Source organism: Oryzias latipes, chromosome 10, assembly GCF_053564925.1.
Source record: "Oryzias latipes strain Hd-rR chromosome 10, Olatipes_Hd-rR_3.1".
NCBI lineage: Eukaryota > Metazoa > Chordata > Actinopteri > Beloniformes > Adrianichthyidae > Oryzias > Oryzias latipes.
Genome location: NC_136246.1, coordinates 28,449,998 through 28,468,853, shown reverse-complemented (window position 1 = coordinate 28,468,853; position 18,856 = coordinate 28,449,998). Strand labels below are relative to the sequence as shown.

The window sequence follows — 18,856 nt, the reverse complement described above, 5'->3', positions numbered from 1 at the left end:
GATGTGAAAAAAAAAAACCCAACGTTCTCACACAGATGTACCAAAGCTTGAAAACAAGGGCACACCCCCGCAAAAACACACATTTACTATTGATCAGTCAGACCTCCATCTTCATTAGCTGGTGGAGTTAAAGTCTGCCTGAAGGTGGGAGAGGTTTCCTCGTGCGTCAGTTTGCATATGCGGCGGCGTACGGCAGCCTGCAGAGTTTCAATCTCTCAGTTGTCATCTGCATCAACCCTTTAAGAGGCTTTCACACCGTTCACTTCTCCTCTGTCTGAGATTCTGGCTGTCAGCTTTCGCTCAGGATCGTTCTCCTCCCACCTCATGCTGGGGCATGTTTCCTTGAAGGGCGGAGGGGGTGGGGGTGGGTTATTCCAAACTTAGACCTTTATTTCAGGGCAAGATAGAGTTGTCCAAAACACAGCTTGCAACACTGATAAAACTAACTTAGCACAACAGTCAGGGCAGGTCTTTGGATACACACAGCTCTTTTTTATTTTTCATAGATGCTGCTTCCAGCCTATCCCTGCTTGAGTTTGATTATCGTCCTGCAGAGCTTCATGTAAATACAAATCAGTATTAACAACAACAATAACTGTAGCAGCAGTAATGGCCCGTTCTATTGACTACTTCCTTTTCCAAGCGGGAATTAGCAGACTGAGCCACTGCTGTGGTCAAAGTGTGTTTTTGAAAAACTGCCTTAGCTTAATGTGGTGTCAAAATGTTGTTTTGGCACATGCTTTCTTTTCAGCATTTAGTGGCTGAAAAGAAAGCGTGGGAGAACTTTCATGTTGGTACATAACAGTTAATATTTGCAATTGCCAGGGTGTTAGCATGATTGTACCACACAGGATACTGTTGTTTTCTGAAGGTCAAAAAATTGGTAAACCTGTACGGAGAACACAGGGGGCACAAAATTTTTGGATGAGTGAGCCCGTAAAGCAAAAATATTCATGCACATTCCTTCTATGGACATTCCAAAAATATTCGTGTGACTTTGTAAGGGTCCCATTAGTGCTGTTCAAATAATAAGTGCATGCGCTGTGCATTTAGCTTGACTGATAGAAATTTGGAATTTAAACAATCAGAGTGCAGTTTGTTTGGTCATCCTGCAGGCGTCCTATGGGCACTTACATATCATGTGCACACCCAATGCGTGCAGCATTTGCACATTGTCAGTAAGGATCCAATACTCGCACCTTAATAACCACTAAAGTTTGGCGGAGGGCACCCATATGACAACCTCACCTGTAAGTTATAAATACTAATAACTTACATCCTCCTTACAATGATTCACAATACATTTTCATCACAATTTTACGCATGGCATCAATTGCGGTGTCCATACAAGTCTCACCTGCGCTTACCTGAAGATGCGACAAGCCCGCCTACACAAAAACCCAAGAGAACCTGAGTGCAGACGTCCAGAACTGGAATTCCTGGAAGTCCTCCCATATCCCCCAAAAAAGAAAGAAAAAAAAAACTTACAACCGGAACAGTAACGGAGCATTTTAAGCTTTAATAACTTTTTTTCTACAGTTCTGGGGCAAGGCTTACAGTTAGGGTTAGGGTAAGTTGTATAATTTCTGCTTCTGGCCATTTGCCATCTTGTCTGCAGTCGGGTTCCTCTCCAACGGGTCAACCCTCCAAACGGGTGCCTTACAAGCACCCGTTTGGAGGGTTAGGGTTCATCCAGAGAGATCAGATCTCAGCCTGCCATCTGGATTGTAGAACACCTTTGTGATAGTTTTGAAAAAAAAATATCAGGTAACTATTCTGAGGATCTTTAGCATGATCCGCCATGAGTTTTTCTTTGATTTTTCCTGTGCCTTTACATCCTCACCTGCTGCAGGAGAAGCTCACCAAGATGACTGTGCAACCATTCTTGTTGTCCTGGATCATGGACTATCTGACCAACAGGCAGCAATATGTCCGCATGGGGGGATCTGTCACCAGTACCCTCAGCTGTAGTGTAGGGGCACCACAGGGGACAGTGCTGTTTCCTCTTCTTTTCACGCAGATTACATCCGACTTCCGCTATAACACCTCGACCTGCCACATGCAGAAGTCCAATCTGTACCTTCTCCAGAGGCTGCGCTCCTTTAACATCTGCACAAAACTGCTCCACATATTTTATCGATTGGTGATGGAGAGTGCTCTCCTCTATGCTGCTTTGTGCTGGTGCAATACCAGCAAGAAGAACAACTGCAGGCTAAAGAAGATCATGAAGAGGGCAAGCTCTGTGGTGGGAATGAAGCGGGATCTTGTGGAGGAGGGGACAGAGCAGAAAACTCTGACCAGATTCAGGGCCATCGTGAGGAATCCCTCACATTCCCTACATGAGGCCTTCACCAGCAGGAGGAGCACATTCAGCAACAGACGGCTGTCCCAGCGCTGCTCCACAGAAAGACTAAAGCAAGCTTTTGTTCCTCGTGCCATCAGGCATTACAACTCTCTGGCAGTGTATCTTAAAAGTAATTTCTTGTAATTTTTATTTTTATTTATTTTTTATTGTATTTTTTACCCAAAGATTTTAAAATTATTAATCTATTTTTTATCTATTAATCTTTTTAGTCTATTGCTATTTTTTTACTCTTTTTATTGTTTTTAATGTGTGTGTGAGTGTTTTTGAGTGTGAGCAGATGGCCATTTTTAAATTTCCTTAGGAATTATTGAAGACCTATTCTATTCTATTCTATTCTATTCTATTCTATTCTATTCTATTCTATTCTATTCTATTCTATTCCAACAGATTTTTAAAGAAGTCAAAGTTAAAGTGGAAGTGTTATACCCAGTTAGTGTGCTTCAAAATATAATCCAATTTTTTTGTTTTTTTTGTGGCATCCGAATCTAGAATTCCAAAATCCAATGTCCTAGAAATTTCCGAGAAGTCTCTGAAAAATCAGTGTGCATCACTGCTCACTAGATTAACAAATTTAGACCACAATGCATAGTGTTCAAACGAATTGTCCAGAAGAAAATGTGTGTACATGTATTTTTCATTTATCCAAGTTTTCATCATCAGAACACACTGGATTCATAAATACTTTTTGTAAAATGTTCATCTTTTTTTTCCTTTTTTCGGCAAATGGGTGACATCATATTTGCATTACTTTTAAAAGAACTTTTAAAAGAAGTTTTAAAAGTAGTTAGTATGTGTTCGAATTGCCCTAAAATATGAAGATCCAGGGCGCTGGATGAGACTTAAAAAAAAAAAAGCCCAATTCCTGGAAAAAGCACAGCTCAGTATCTGAAAGTTATCCACTTTTTTCACAGGATCAGGTCGCTGAGATTTACTTGGTGAATTTTCATTTGTTTCCCTCAGAGTGAGTGGCAGTTCCTGTTGTATTCAGTTCATTGAGGAGGACGTGTGACGGATGGCATCTCAGTGTGTGTGTCTCTCAGTGTGTGTCCACCGCTGCTGTAACGTCTGATTTCCTGGGATTGGTCTTTGTGATCTTGGCAGTGGCTGTAACTCTGTGACCCCACAGAGGACAAACACAAGATATTATCGCAGAGTCACACATTACTTTCAGTCAGAGCGATGTGTTGAAAGATTTTGTCTGCAGTCATTTCATGTCCAGAAATTTCTTAGCACCACTTTTTTGTAGATTCTGAAATGGACAAACTAAAGTGTACTTCTACTTTTTAACAAAAAAGTATTGTAACAAAACACATTAGTATGATGTATCATAGCGGTTTATGGTAAACTTTAGACAATTTCCCTTTTTTCGTAGATTTTTGACTTTCCAACACTCATTTTCTAAAAGTGTAATGGTAATTAAAATCAGAGTTTTCCTTTAGCGCCTCTATGCTCTTTTTTTAAGGCATGTTTGCAAACAAACATTTTAAATTACAAGAGAATCAATTTTAGTGCTTGTTAGCTGGCTGTTGTGGTGGCTGGCTCAGAAATTGCTTTGCTAAAGACATTTCCAGAGGTGCACGGTGTTGTTTCTCAGCATTTCATCAGGGTTAGACTTTAACACACTGCAGTTGTGGACTTTGTAATGTTTAGTCAATATTTGGGGGAGTGAGTTTATCAGTCAGTTAAAAAGCTATGACTGGAAAGCAAAATACAACTCATTGGTGTAATGACTTTATCATTATTAGAAAAATGCAACAATGGATTTAAGAGTAGCATGTTATTGTTCTTTATCACCTCTTTTCACATCAGTAGATCGTTGTTCTCCAACCTTTTTTCAGGCTGTGGATCGGTATAATGCTAGACTAGGCTGCAGAAGGGCTTCTGATTTTGATATATGTGAGCTTCCAGTTTTCTTTTGAGGGTAAATTTTATCTTTATTCAATTCAATTTTATTTGTACAGCCCAAATTCACAACAACAGTCGTCTCGATGGGCTTCGTTTAGGTAATTGAAAAAGTTAAACATAAAATCAAAAGGATCATGAATACATAGAATTCAATAAAAAAAATACTAAATTAAACTAACTAAACAAACTAAACTAAACTGGCATCCCTGCCCTTAGAACTCCCTTCGCGGTAAGCAAAAACTCTGTGAAGAAACTGGATTTTCTAGAAATGACTATATTGTATTAGTTCGTAACCCCGTCAGTTTCTTGCACACAGAAATAATGAATAATGACTCAGAGACAGTTACTTAACTTTTGTGGAGGTTTTACTTCGCACAAACACGAAGGGGACAGACAGATGAACATGGTGCATTCAAAGTCCGAACCAAAGAGTTCAGGGATGGGCTTGGTATAAAAACCCTGCATTTGCATATTCAGAAGATCGTCCGATGGACCCCGTGTGAAAATCATGCCCACAGGTTACTGCTGGAGAGAACCTCCAAGGCTAAAGTGAAGATAACTCTGAGGCCTGCTCAGCAGAAAACATGCACAGAAAAGAGGGAGGATGGGAAGAAACTGTTAGAACAATAGTTTGGCTGTGCTTTCTTCAAATGTAATATAATTTTGAGATGACAATACATGCTCAGTGAATTAAGTTTAAACCATTAGTGTAATAAAAGTTAAAGGCAGTTTCTAACTATTCTTCACAAACTCCTAAAAAAAAAAAAACAGATTCCGAAAAAAAACGAAGAAACCTCAGGGGTGCCCACATGAAGGAGGGATCCTCTCGCAGGACAGACAGGTGATTTACCAGAACTCATAGAGAAGAATTAACTTATTAAATCTACAACTACATATTTAAAGTCCAGCAGAGGAGCTTCATCCAGACTGAGTAGGGGGGACAGTCGGTGGCGCGAGTGGAGTCAGAGACAGGATCCACAGCCAGGTGTAGGAGCAGTAGTAGAGACGAGGTACATGGCCAGGTACAGAGCAGAGACGAGCCAGAGGCATGATCCACAGCCAGGTGTAGGAGCGGCAGCAGAGACGAAGTAGAGACGAAGTACACGGTCAGGAACAGGAACACGGATAAGCCAACTGGAATCTGGAAGCAGGAGGGGAGTGGCAAAGAGGGACAGTACATGAATCGCACTGCACTAAACAGAGGCATGGAGAACTAAATGATAAGTAATGATCCAGAATAGAGGAGAGAAGGAAAGTAGCAGTAGATGAGAACAGAGGACAGAACCCCAGTGCACCATAGTTTCCCCAGCTTCAAACTTCTAGCGGCTTGCTAACAACTAATTGTTATTGTTAAGTTTAATTTAAACAAATTAACAGTAAGTTAAATAATCTCTGAACACTAGCTAGTCTGACAATAAGCCTGTCCAAAGAGGAATGTTTTAAGTCTAACTTTGAATGTAGAAATTGTGTCGGCCTCTCTTGCATGAGCTGGGAGTTTATTCCATAAAACAGGGGCTTGGGAGCGAAGTGTTCTCATTGGATGGTAAGGGACTATGAGGTCCTTTATATAGGACGGGGCCACACCATGCAAAGCCTTATAGGTTAACAGGAGGATTTTGAACTTGATTCTAGAATCAACTGGGAGCCAATGGAGCGAAACTAACACAGGAGTGATGTGATCTCTTCTGCTGGTTCCAGCTAACAATCTAGCAGCTGCGTTCTGAACAAGCTGGAGACTTCTTAAGGAACTCTTAGGACATGCTGCTAACAAGGAGTTACAGTAATCCAGCCTCGACGTAACAAATGCATGGATGAGTTTTTCAGCATCACTCTTAGAAAGTATATTTCTGATCTTAGCAATATTCCGCAGGTGAAAAAAGGTAGTTCTACACGCCTGAGATATGTGAGCCTTAAATGATAAATCCTGGTCAAATAAAACCCCAAGGTTTTAACTGTGGAATTGGGGGCTATACTTATGCCATCCAGGGAGACTATCTGAGCAGACAGAGCATCTCTGAAGTTTTTAGTACCAAGTATAGTGACCTAAGTTTTTTCTGGGTTCAAGAGGAGGTAACTAATTGTCATCCAGGTCTTGATGTCTCTGATGCAGTCGTTCAGTTTCTCTATATTGTCATTCTGGTCAGGTTTCATGGATAAATACAACTGCGTATCGTCGGCATAACAATGAATATTAATGCGGTGTTTCCTGATTGTGTTTCCTAAGGGAAGCACGTAGATCATAAACAGGATGGGTCCTAAAACTGAGCCCTGTGGGACTCTGTAGCTAACTCGAGTGCACTGAGAGGAATGTCCATTTACATTAACAAACTGGTGCCTATCGGATAAATAGGATTCAAACCACTGGAGGGCAGATCGTCTGATCCCTATGTCATGCTCTAACCTTTGGAGTAAAATACTGTGGTCGATAGTGTCAAAGGCTGCACTGAGGTCTAACAAGACCAGAATAGAGAGTAGTCCCTTTTCTGAGGCCAATAACAAGTCACTAGAAACTCTGCAGTTTCCGTGCTGTGGTGAGGTCTAAACCCCAACTGAAAAATCTTCAAAGTGGCTGTTGTCCTGTAGGTGGTGGTAAAGTTGCTTAACTACAACTCTTTCTAGGATTTTTGAAATAAAGGGGAGGTTTGATATTGGTCTATAGTTGGCCAAGATGCTAGGATCAATTAAACCACTGGGTTTATATCTGTCAGGAGAAAAACTCAAACTTAGACAAATGCTGGGTTCATAGGGAATTTGAAATGTCAGAAAAATGAATGTCCAACTCGGAAAGCTCACATGAACGTCAGAGAAACAACATATCCTCCATGCAGAGTGACTTTCTACACCTAAACAAAGGTCGATGTCTTTGCATTGCACCATGAGACACCAGACCTAGAGGGAAAATAAAACATTGATAAGGATTATTAATATAACTCATTCCAGTTTGGCACCAGTTTAAATAGTTTAATGGGCCACATTTGGCTTCTCCTGACGCAATCAATGGTTCTGACCCGGAGAAAAGCAGCTTTTTATCAGCTTTGCACTTTACATTAGCAAAGTGTTGCAAAACGGTGCAAAGCCGCTATATCCAAGGCAGAACCAGTTGAATTATGTCGACTGTATAAGCGCTGCACCACTGTAAAGCAGTGTTTTTCAACCAGTGTGCTGCCGTACACTAGTGTGCTGTGACAGATGGTCAAGTGTGCTGTGGGAAATTATTGAATTTTACTTCATCAGTCTAAAAAGAATTTACCATTGCCAGGACATCAGCTCTGTGTTTATCCAAACAGATCCAGGTTTCAGTCTGAGTAGTATAAAAAAGGAAGACAAAATACTTATTTTCTTTGTTTTTATTTGATTCCGATTCAAGACACTTTAATAATACTGACTGTACTGCGATTTTGCTGCAACTTTGGCCATTTGTTCTCCCTTTGGAAAAAGTTTGACCCCCTAAACTGGTTTTGCCAGGTGTCTTGAAGGCTTAATAATAAAGTGTTGCATAGTAGTGCAAAGCTACTTTTCTCTAATTCAGAATCCAGTTTAATAACACTGGAACTAAAGCACTGGTGTAGAAGGGTTTTTTGAAAATGGAAAAATGTCAAATGTGATGTTGAAGATTTACTACAATGAAAAGAGTGTTTTAAGGTGTTTTTAACAGGTTCTTGTAGCATTTTATAAAGATGGAGGACATATATAAGAAAAAATCACTCTGCCACTCTGCAGAAACTCTTTTTTGATTTTGATTTACTTATTTGTGTGGATTAGCACAGAACAAAAATGAATTCATAACATTACGGATTTATAGGTGTAGTATTTTAGGGTTTAAAAAAACAAACAAAAAAAGACACTTTTTTTTACAGTGTGAACTATTCAGTGGTCCATCCTCTGCATGCCAACACTTTTCAACATCAGTCATTTGAGCATGTGGTTCAGGGTTGTCTGTCATATTTTGAAAGTATCCTAAATAAACACTTAAAAAGTTGCTGATAAGTGTTGTGGGATTTCACATGAAAGCTGGAGGGAAGCACTTTTTTTTCTGTGATTTACTGCCTGACAGAGTCACAACACTGAGATGTTAAAAGCCAAAGCTGTGAGCAAGGTGACCTTAAGGAAAGGCGAGTGAAAAATGCTGCACTACATTCTGAGAGTACATGTTGCGCTTTGTGCCCTGGGTGTGATCGTGTTGTTTACCATGTTTATGGGACTTCTATTGCTGCCTGGTCAGAAGATGCAGAGGGCAGATATGGTCTGAAGGACTGCTGCAGTTAATGCATTCTGTGCAGAAATGAGCAGCTTCCTGTCACTGTTGATCATGCCTAATGCTTGCTTTGGAAAAAAACAAACAAAAAAACAGTGTAAAGGTTGCACCACCATCCTCAGTTGGGTTACTGGATTGGGCTTCAGGAGAAAAGAAGTTTCGGTAGCCAAACCTCCAGATGGGGAAGTGTCTTGCCTCGGGCTAAGTGATCACCAGCTCTCTTTTGACATTTCTTTTTTTATGTAAAAAAAAGAAAAAGGGGGGAGCCTCTTGTGCAGCATGTGACTTATCCAAGTTGACTAAATTGATTCTTAATGCTTTAACAAATTTCCGTTTCTTATCCGTCTCTTTTCCCCTAAGCCCCAGTCTGCTTTCTCTGTCTGCATCCTCGTCACCCGTGCCAATCTCCTGTGACGCATGCAGGCGATTAGATGTTTATTTACCAGCCTTCAGCTCAGTTTTAATCCACTGGATGCCTGTCATTCACCATTTCCAATCTATGAACCCATTCACAGATATCCTTTATAATGGCGCGTTTGTGTTGAACAAGTGATCCGACAAATACTACCAAATGTCTTCTTCGTATGAATGCACAAGAAATGTTGCGCTGTCCTTTGTCCCATTGAGACGAAATAGCGTATTTACAAAAGCTGTCTGACGGTTAGCCGTTGTGTTAAGCAAATGCTCGTTCTGTGTCTGTCTGCAGTCAGAGGCAGCTTTTCATTCCAGCTGCACTCAAACAGGCTGAGCCCTCTGGTAAAGTCGCCGCAGACTTCTAAATAAAACAACAAGGTCGTGCTGGATTTTTGCAAACGAGAGACCGAATAGAATCAAGTCAAATTTGACTAAGCCCTGAAGAGAAAATTTGTCAAAATATAAAATAGGGCAAAGTTAAGATATAGAAATGTGAAAATGAATCTAATACAGAAATGAAAATGTCATTTTTGAAGCTCTTAGAGCGGATGTGAGTGATCATGAAGTTCTATGTTTGGATTGGTGGCCTTTAGGCCGCAACATCAGTGTCATAAATATATTTCCCATTTACCTTTAAACCATGTTCATATATATATATATAGCCCTTGTGCGATCTAACATTCTGTTTACTCTCCTTGTCCTACGGGTCAGAAATTACCCACCCCACCAAAGCCCCAAAATAAAGCAACTTCAATCAATTTAAAATCTATAATGAAACAATCTACTCTTTATCATTTATCATTTAGCTCTCCATGCCTCTGTTTGGTGCAGTGCGATTCATATGTCGTCCCTCTTCCCACTCCCCTCCGGGAAATCTGTATAATTCTGCTCAGCGAATATTGAAGGTGTGGCTGCCGACAAACCACACGGCAGCATTTATGGAGAAATTTCCAAAATGTCTGGAGACCTTTCTGTATTATACCGCATTTTTCAGATTTTAAGTTATTTCTTTTTTTTGTTCTTTCTCTTTTTTTCCCGCATATTTTGGCCACGGTTTGGACTTATCTTCAAGTGTGACTCATGTGATTTCAAAAATAATCAGGCTCATGTGTTCGTGATTTCCCCACCAACAACCACTCTTTTGAAATCTTTCCACCTTTATCCACCTTTGTCATGGTAGGGAGAACACGTCAATGTAAGGGTGGGGTCATCTAAGGGCACAAGGGTTAAATGGTAACGGTAGTGAAGTGGCATATAATCACTCTAATTTTGAGATCTATTCTGCTATGGTTTGCCTTAAGGTGAATTCAGACTGGGAAAACAGTTTGCTTCTCCTCGCGGTGGAGGAAGATGAAGAGCACACCGGCCCGGCGACTTCCTTGCTGACTGCTAAAGTATATTTCACAGCCATTTCCACCGGTTCGCTATAACCAAAGTTTGTGCCCCTGCACGGAGAAATGGCGTAAGCTGATTTAGAAGGATAATTATCATCCAAATGAATGGATGATGAATGAAATCGGCCTATTCTGGAGGAAGATGTCCTCTCTTACTTAACTGATGAAGGAGGAAACACAGGTTTCTGGTTTTAAGGCACAGAGTGAGAGAGGGATGGTTCTAATGTGCATTAGAAAGTACACTGCAGTACAGTATATTGCTCTAAAAAAATAAAAACTCTTTGTTAAACAATATCCCAATGGCCTTTAATACATCTTTTACAAAGCATCATAAATATTTCAGAAGGGTTTTTAATGAGTAAGGATCGGTGACAGTTGTTCTCCGTATTTGCAGATTCTGCATATTCGGGGGGGGTGTTTGGTCCCTAACCCCATGCATATGGGGGGAAATACTGTACTGCCAAAAGCTTGGAGAAACTTTGTCCTAGAAAATGACCTTTATTTTTGTATTTTGGCTAAAAACTGAATAATCATAAATAAAAGTCCACTGGTAATGCTTTAAAAATGGAACAAAAGATAATAGATTGGGACTTTGATAGTTGGAAAAAATGTTTCCAGTATAGGAATACAGAGACTTGGTCAAACATTTTTCAAACAAAAAAGGAAACTGCAGTCTGACATGCACCAGAGGTGTGATAAGAGTGGTTTATTTTGGAAAACTGATGTGCTTTAGGTCACATCCATGTTTGGGAGTCTGCTGCCAGTGAGTGCTTCCACAGAGATGATGGTACTGAACGGCTTTCATGCATGTCACACTCTGCTTGTGGCTCTTCAGGGCTTCATGGTGGAGTTTCTGAAAACCGTTTTTGTGGGTGATCTTGGTTTCCTGATATGTTTTGTCTAAAATAAACACAAGTGAAGAAACGTTTCTAATTTGAGTATTCTCTTGCTCATTTTGTGTCGCTAACTAGCGGCGAGTTACACCTCCTCCGACTGCGATTTAATGAGTATTTCTTTATATATAGTGGAGTCGAGCTAAGCTGGAGTCTTGTGTCTTTCCCTTCGTTAAGAATGCCTTCCTGCCTTAAGGTGTGTGCTGCAGCGTGTTCCTTGTTGACAGAAAAATCTCTTCCAAGCTGTCAGTCAGGTTTCTTTGTACCCCTGAAATGCACTCTTCTTGGGAAACAGACTACCAAATCCTGGAGATTAATATTCTGTCAGCTTGTAACAGGGGATCACTGCAGCAACGCCTAAGCAAGACTCATCAGAAAATCATTTCTTTGATTACATTTTTTTTTTAAAAGGCTGAAATAAATATTTTTCAGTGTCACTAATGTTTAGTGTGGGAGGATACTGTGGCGTTTCACAAAAGCGTTCAAATCCATGTAGCAATTCTTGGTGGGGGCACAAGTCCTATTGCAAATGCAAATGCAAAATAAATACATAAAAAACAACATCCCTGTGTTTTTCATGTAGCTCTGGCAGCACAGTCTGTGGCAGCATGGAATATAGAATCACTGCATAGCCCTTTGCCCTCGCTGGAAATATCTGTCAGAGTGGTCTGTGAGTCATGCTGCTGCTAAGGGTCTTCCTGGGTTCAGGTGCTTCAGCCCTCAGTCCACATGCTGTTAAATACAGATTCCTCAAAGATGGAGATGTTTTAACAGCTTCCATAGTTTTTTTTCTGCACCTAAGCTGTCCGTATGTTACAAATGAGGTGAACTGCGAACCTTAAAGACCCACTTTCATCATCTTTTGATCTATTTTTTAAGCGTTCCCAGTGGTCTTATAGTTATAAATATGCCGTTTTTAGCCCAAGTTAAAATAATCTGTCATAGTTTCTTCAGAGTGGCAGGAGTTCATCTGAAATTTGCCACTGAGTTGCAGGCGGGGCCATTGGAGCAGAGCAGAGCAACCACCTTCTTCTACCCAGTGCTGAGAGCTGTCTGTTTACATTTTTACACAGTTTACATCAAACATTAGTGGTGCAACAAAAATAGTGAGCAAAATTGGAGCTATTCAGCCGTACAGTTTTGAGCCATCAGAATGGAGCAGGGAGGGAGCTTGTGGTTCGCCCAGCGTATTTTCTACGTCACAAATATAAGCCTTTTCAATGTTATTATGCTACTGATTTACAATGATTAGAATAAACAAGTACTCAGAAATTAATTCATCAATGGCTAAAGAACATGTTAAAAACACAATTTTTGTTCAAGTGGGTCTTTAAAAACGAGACAACCGGTGCCTGAATGATCTGAAATGCAAAAGTGTTTGGAACCCCACATTTATTTCTATCCTTGTTAAATTATTAAGGAGTTCAGTTTTCTGATTGAAGTGAGGCACCAAAGCTGGTTGTGTTACGGAAAGATTACGGTAGATTGTAAACATGCAAAGGATGCTTGAAATAAATGCATTAAACTTTTGATGCACTACACTCTTTTAACGAAGTTGTTTAAAGGTTTTTTGTATCAAGGTATCCAAGTACAGCACAGTTGAAATGGTTTAAACAAAGTGTTTCTCGTTGAAGATGGATGGATGGTTCACACCGCCATCCATCTTCCCCAACTACATCCCTGCTTAGATTTTGCAGCTGCATAAACACACTGCTTGAGGCAAATGCGAAATGAGCGGTCTCAGAGGATTTGAAGGACGTTTTTCAAATTTTGTAGAAAAGTATTTAATTTAAAAGAAAAACATTTGGGATTTATAAAATATGCCTTGCAGGTGAAACAGAAAAACAAACGGAATCATGATGGAATAAGTATTTATTTTTAGTACAAGACAAAAAAATTTTAGTGAAACATTTTTAGAAGTATATTTTTATTTATCTACTACTTTGAGTTGCACCTGCTTGCTTTTACAGCAACATGATTTACACAGGTGTTTCTAAAAGGTCTCATAGGATTTGCAGGGGTTCTGAATTTCCTCATATGACTCACTAATCTCCACCTATCAGGTTTCTTTTTACCCTATTATTTGAGTTTGGGTGACAAGAGGCAGCAATTTAAGGCTGAAGGGCTCGAATATCCAACCAGATCGTTACCAAGGCAACCGAGAGTCTCTCCATTGTCTCCGAGGTTTGGACCTTTTCATTTGGACATGCTGGTAACACCCACAGACATTTATTTAATGGTCTGATTTATTTATTAATTTATTTATTGGATTCATCTATAAAATCCTGAAAGGTGAAAAAAAAGACGAGTTTAAAAAAATGGGACACAGGGCATGAAAAAGAAAAGTTTTGTGTCTACCTGATCATGCATGACCCTAGCCTGAAAAAACCCCATTGTTCTTGAAATCATTTTTCTCAAGTTAAATAAATGCGGAGCTTAGCCTCTACATTTTTAAACCAAACGCAGAGTGCTTTTTCTTTTGCCACAGGTGACCAATAATTGTTGCAGTATTAGTCACCTATCAAAAAACAAAAACATAATCATTAGCTCGTAACAGCTGATTAGAAAAAAAAACTTAACAGTTATTAAGAATAGAAAAATAAGGCATTAAGAAATAAATGATTTCGGACAGAAAAAAAAGTATTTTTGGGGGGTTAAGTTGTTTATTTTTACAAGAGAGTCAATGGAAAACAATTTCCCTCCAAAACCAGACTTCCAGTGAATATTTCAAAAACTGCATAGCTTGGTGGTTCCTTGTTAACTACAAAATCAGGAACATGTGTGGGTGTGGTTTATTGACTATAAATGAGAGCTGAACTGAACTGAACTTGAGTTTGATTGCAGTGGGAAGAAATGACCCACTGAAACCTTCGTTCATGAGTCTGTTGCAGAAGGTACTTCACATTCAGTGGTTGAGAGCTTTGACTGGATATGGGAACTGAATCTCCCCTGGCGAAAGGAAGAAAGGATTGGAAGTGGACAGCTGCAGGGATACAGACGTCTTCAGCAACGGGCTGCAGAGATCCTGCCAATCAATAAAAAAAACATTGATAAACCGTAAGTCCAACAAATGAGCTTCCAAACATTGTAACGTTTTCATCAAAAATTCTCTTTACCTGTTCAATTGAGTTGAGTCAGTCTTCTTTGCATTTATTTGCTGCACTGTATGCTCACTTCAAATTTAATCTACGAGAAAAAAGTCATAAATTTACAACTTTAAATCTCGTAATATAGATTTTTTTTTTGGTGGCCCTAATACTCCTTCGTACATGATTGATTAATTCATCTTGAATTTAATCTCCGTGAATTAAAAAGAAGAAAATAGGAAAATAATCATCTTTTTAAGATAACCTTAAATAAAAAAAAATTAAACATGAGTGTTTTAGAAATTAAATATAAAGTTTTTTTCTGAAAAAAAAGTAACTTACATTAATTTCTCTTGCTCATAGTTTTTAAATTTAATATGTTACAGTGTGAGTAAGAACTTTAAAGTTGTTGATCCATTTTGTCTCAAGTCTCTCAAGTGAAGCATCTCCTGAGACAAATGCAAAGAAGAGAAAAACGAGAAGAAGTCATGATGGATCCCTTGTCTTCCAGTGGAGTCAAAGATCAGAGGGATGGATGGGGAGTGTTAGCAGAAGGCTTAGAAGAGAAGATCTAGCAGCAGAGTGCAAGGTGAATGAAGAAAGAAGAGCCAGAGGGACACCACGGGGATGGGACCACCTCTCTGTATTTCACTTTCAAATCAATCTTCAAGTCATTGAGATCCCGGAATGGAAGGAGGAATGGATCGCTGGCGGAAGCTCTTTTATCTTGGCATCAGCTGACTTTGAGCACCAGCGGACTCCATTGTAAAGCTGTCATCGCTGCAGCTTTAATAAAAAAAAAAAAAAACTGCATCTCATAAAGGCGTGGAAGAGCCCAGAGAAGAATAGAAACCTTCATCTTGCTTCTAATCTCTTTTTGACTTGAGCGTGCTCCATCAAAAGAAACGATTTTTATCACATCCTTCCATAATAATTTTATTTCCTAATTGCAGGACTTTCTTTGATTTGAAAGCCTACTGGTGTCAGGGTTTTGTAATGTAGTGTCTGGTTAAAGACCTTATCTGCTGGTACTGCTGTAAAGATCATCTCAGTGTTGGATCTCTGTGTGCCCAGAATAAGTATAAGGCATTTGTGCCATGTGTAAGAGCTTACTCTGGAATTACATTTTCATGGGAAGTTAAGTGACTAAATCTAAACCCATCTAATGCAGGCTGACCTTCGCTGAATGCCTCTCACTGCAGATTGTAAGTCTTCAGAATTCATTTGATTGTGTGCGCATGTGAAATAGCTCGCTCCTCTGTCTTTTCTTCCTCTAAATCCTTAGTGATGGTGGCAGAAATGGCACATCATCGGGTATTTTCCTGAACTTTAACGCACAGATTGGCTGTGCAGAAATCGTGTGATCAAGAGGAAAAATTGACAGGGTTTAACCCGAGGAGATCTGAAATCTGATTTGCTGTGGCGACCCCTAAAGGGAGCTGCAGGAAGGTGAAGACAACAAGCTGTTAGAGGCATTTCCCAGAAACCTCTTTAAACGTTTGTGGTGTATGTTTCACATTGTTGCTTTGAATGAGTTTAAATCCAAATTCTTACCATTTGTATCCATATAATGAAATAAAAACTCAGATTGATTATTTTCCTGTAATGTTTTGTTTTCCTGTAGAAGCTGGCGGTTTATCCTGGTTTGACACCACTGTAGCATGACTGACCCACACCCTTTAACACCCTAAGAGGTAAGTACATTTTTTTCATTTAATCAAATTATGTTTTGGATCCCACATTGGTTTTCCAAAAGCTGAAACCTCCCAGCACTACCAAGAATTCAGCTGCAGATGACTGCCCAAACCAATTCATTAAAATCATTTTTAAACCTGGCCTAAATCCTTGGAATTCACACAAACAACCAAAATGGGCGACACAAAAATCACACTCACTTTCCCCTGAAACATGTTTCCCAGAACCTGTTTACATCTGACCCCCCTGAATGTTAAGGCTTGCTAAATTAAATTGGCACACAGGGATGGTAAAAGATCCCGGAAAATAAAAAGGATCATCTAGTGCATACATGCATGTCACTCCAATTGCATTCCCAAGAGCTACTGATATTAAAGAGGTGCATACAATAACAAAACATATTTCTTTAGGTGGATGTTTCAAAAACAAGGATGCACAATCCGACAGAAAAAATGGATTGTCTTAGTCACCACAAACGCAGGTGTCCCACACAAATTCAAGGTCATAGACCGCTCAGTAAGCCTGTAGGGCAAAATATCCAAGCAGATTTTTCCTACACGCATGCTGCAGGGAACAGGTTGTAGTGAACACTTAAACAACATATAAGTAAGGAGGGAAGTAGATGAAACTCAGACCTTTTAATTTTTCTACCCTTACAAATCCTGTACACTGCGCAGGGAGCTCGTTATTGCTTTTCACGTGATAAGTCTGCTTCCCTTCCGTGCAGCCTGACCATTAAAATTTAGGAACTAGACAATCAAACCGTAGTTTGTGTGTGCGAGCGTCCCTTGGGCACTTATATATCACATGCACATCACGTGTGCTGCAGTTGCGCATAGTCAGTAAGGATGTATTCAGACTGGAGACAATTCGTTTACTTAAAGTAAACCAGAGTTCGTTTTTCCAGATAATCCTGAACAAATTTTCAGTCTGATTACAACCAAAGGGACCCTGGTCCGTGACCAGAAACCGCTCTCTGACCCATCTTTGGAGGTGGTCTCGGTTTGTTTCCAATCATACTGAGCTTTGGATTGCTCTGAAATTCCTCAGTCTGAATACAATCCGTTCCCGGAGTGGAAAAACTAAACCAAAACGGCCACTGTAGCCGACGTAAACAGAGTACGAATGTAGCAACAGATGAGCCATGGACAAATATAAAGCAATGAATGTTGTGTTATCAAACAGAAACAAATGGTCCACCTGCTTATTTGTTGGAACATTTATTTTGAAAAAAAATTATTCTGAAAAAGGTGTGTAAACTTCTTACATTCTTTTCTGTGTCTCGTTACACGGGACATGGCCGGCGCTGCTGTGACATCATCCTCTAAGCTACCTTGTAGCACCTGGCCAATGACAGAGTGTTTTTTTTTTACACGCTTTGGTCCATAACAGAATGTTCCCCTTAATTCCAGTCTAAATGCAGATCAAAGGCAAGGTTCGGGACTATCCAGAACAAAGGTTTTTTTTCAGTCTGAATACACCTTAAGAAGCAAGTACTTGCACCTATTTAACGACTAGAGTATGGCACAAGTATACCGTACCACAACATCGCCTGTACGTCATAAGTGTGAACATCTTACATTTGCCTTAATAATTCAAAATAAACCTACCACATGCATGACAATGTTACCTTCCAATTAAATGACATCCCCTGGGGTGGCAGTGCAAGCCATACCGGAACTGAAAGACACACCTGCGCTATTCTCTTTGACCATTCAAGGGCCTGGATGACCCAAAGACCCACAGCACATGTGTGGGTCAATTAAGATTTTGCTTGATAAAGATGACGCAATTCCAACTCCCGGATATTTTGTCCAATCTACACAAAACTTCACAGGATGATGGGTACAATTTAACTTAATAACTGCTCTTCTAGTGTATTAAAACATCGGCCTGTAAAGAATGACTGAAAAAGGCTGCTTAGCAAGTCTTACCTCTGGAAATATTTTCTAGAAATCTGATGTGACACAGCCGGTGGAGGAAGTAGTGAGCTTAAGCTAAAAATGTTTTTTACTAAAGGCTTTTATCACTAAACATAAACCTCAAAGTCAAACATTATACTTTCCACATCTGTGAACGTTCCAACTATTGCAGAGAACAGTTGGAAAGCTCAACAACACATAGCCACAGTTGAAATAACAATAATCAGACTTTAAAAGGAAACTGTAGGACTGTTGGGACACCAAAACTAGAATACCAATGTGACAAATTTGAAACATGCTCCCTTACTCTCAGTGTCCATATACAAAGAAATGAAGGCTAAAATCGTCGTCAATCGTTTTAAACATATTATAGTTTTTACCAGTGTTCTCTACTGCGGTATTTCCTAGGATAAATGTTAAATGTCCTTTTTTTTTTAAGAGCATGGCAGCCTTTCATGAGGTCTACCGCCTGTACTTTAGCAGAGGGAAGTCCACAAGGCCATCAAAGTCAGTCCTCTGCCTGTGTTGCTGTTCATTAAGTGACTATTTCAAACTGATGAGTCGTGACAGAGGCATAAAAACATGTTCCAGAAATGTCCTTGGTGCAGCGCAAGAGGAAAAACATTGCCTGAAATACCACGGCTAGTTTTTCTTTTTTTAAATTTGATCAATATGCAAACAATCAAGGTGAATCTGTGCACATTCGTTTTTTCCTTAAAGATGCATTTTTTTTTTTTTTTTACCAAACAAATACTGAAATTATTCCTCTAAATAACCATAATATTTTACTTTACATTAACTTTCTTTTTGGAGTTTAAAACTTGGCGTGCTAACATGCCACATTCAGGCAACATAGCTAAAAGAACATGGTTTTATCTATGATATGACCACTTTTAGTTTCCACTGACTAGAAACCAAAGATAGCTA

General features: G+C 39.6%; 2 long non-coding RNA genes across 2 annotated transcripts in view; both read left to right on the top strand.

Annotated features, from left to right (window-relative positions):
* The window catches only part of LOC144994924 (uncharacterized), a 591,488-nt gene that overhangs the window by 116,430 nt on the left and 456,202 nt on the right, over positions 1 to 18,856 (top strand). The gene's annotated exons all lie outside the window — the stretch shown is intronic.
* The window catches only part of LOC144994926 (uncharacterized), a 405,433-nt gene continuing 399,404 nt past the window's right edge, over positions 12,828 to 18,856 (top strand). The window contains exons 1-2 of the long non-coding RNA XR_013658653.1: positions 12,828 to 14,283; positions 15,937 to 16,006. This is a non-coding gene — a long non-coding RNA (uncharacterized LOC144994926). The remainder of the gene's footprint in view (positions 14,284 to 15,936; positions 16,007 to 18,856) is intronic.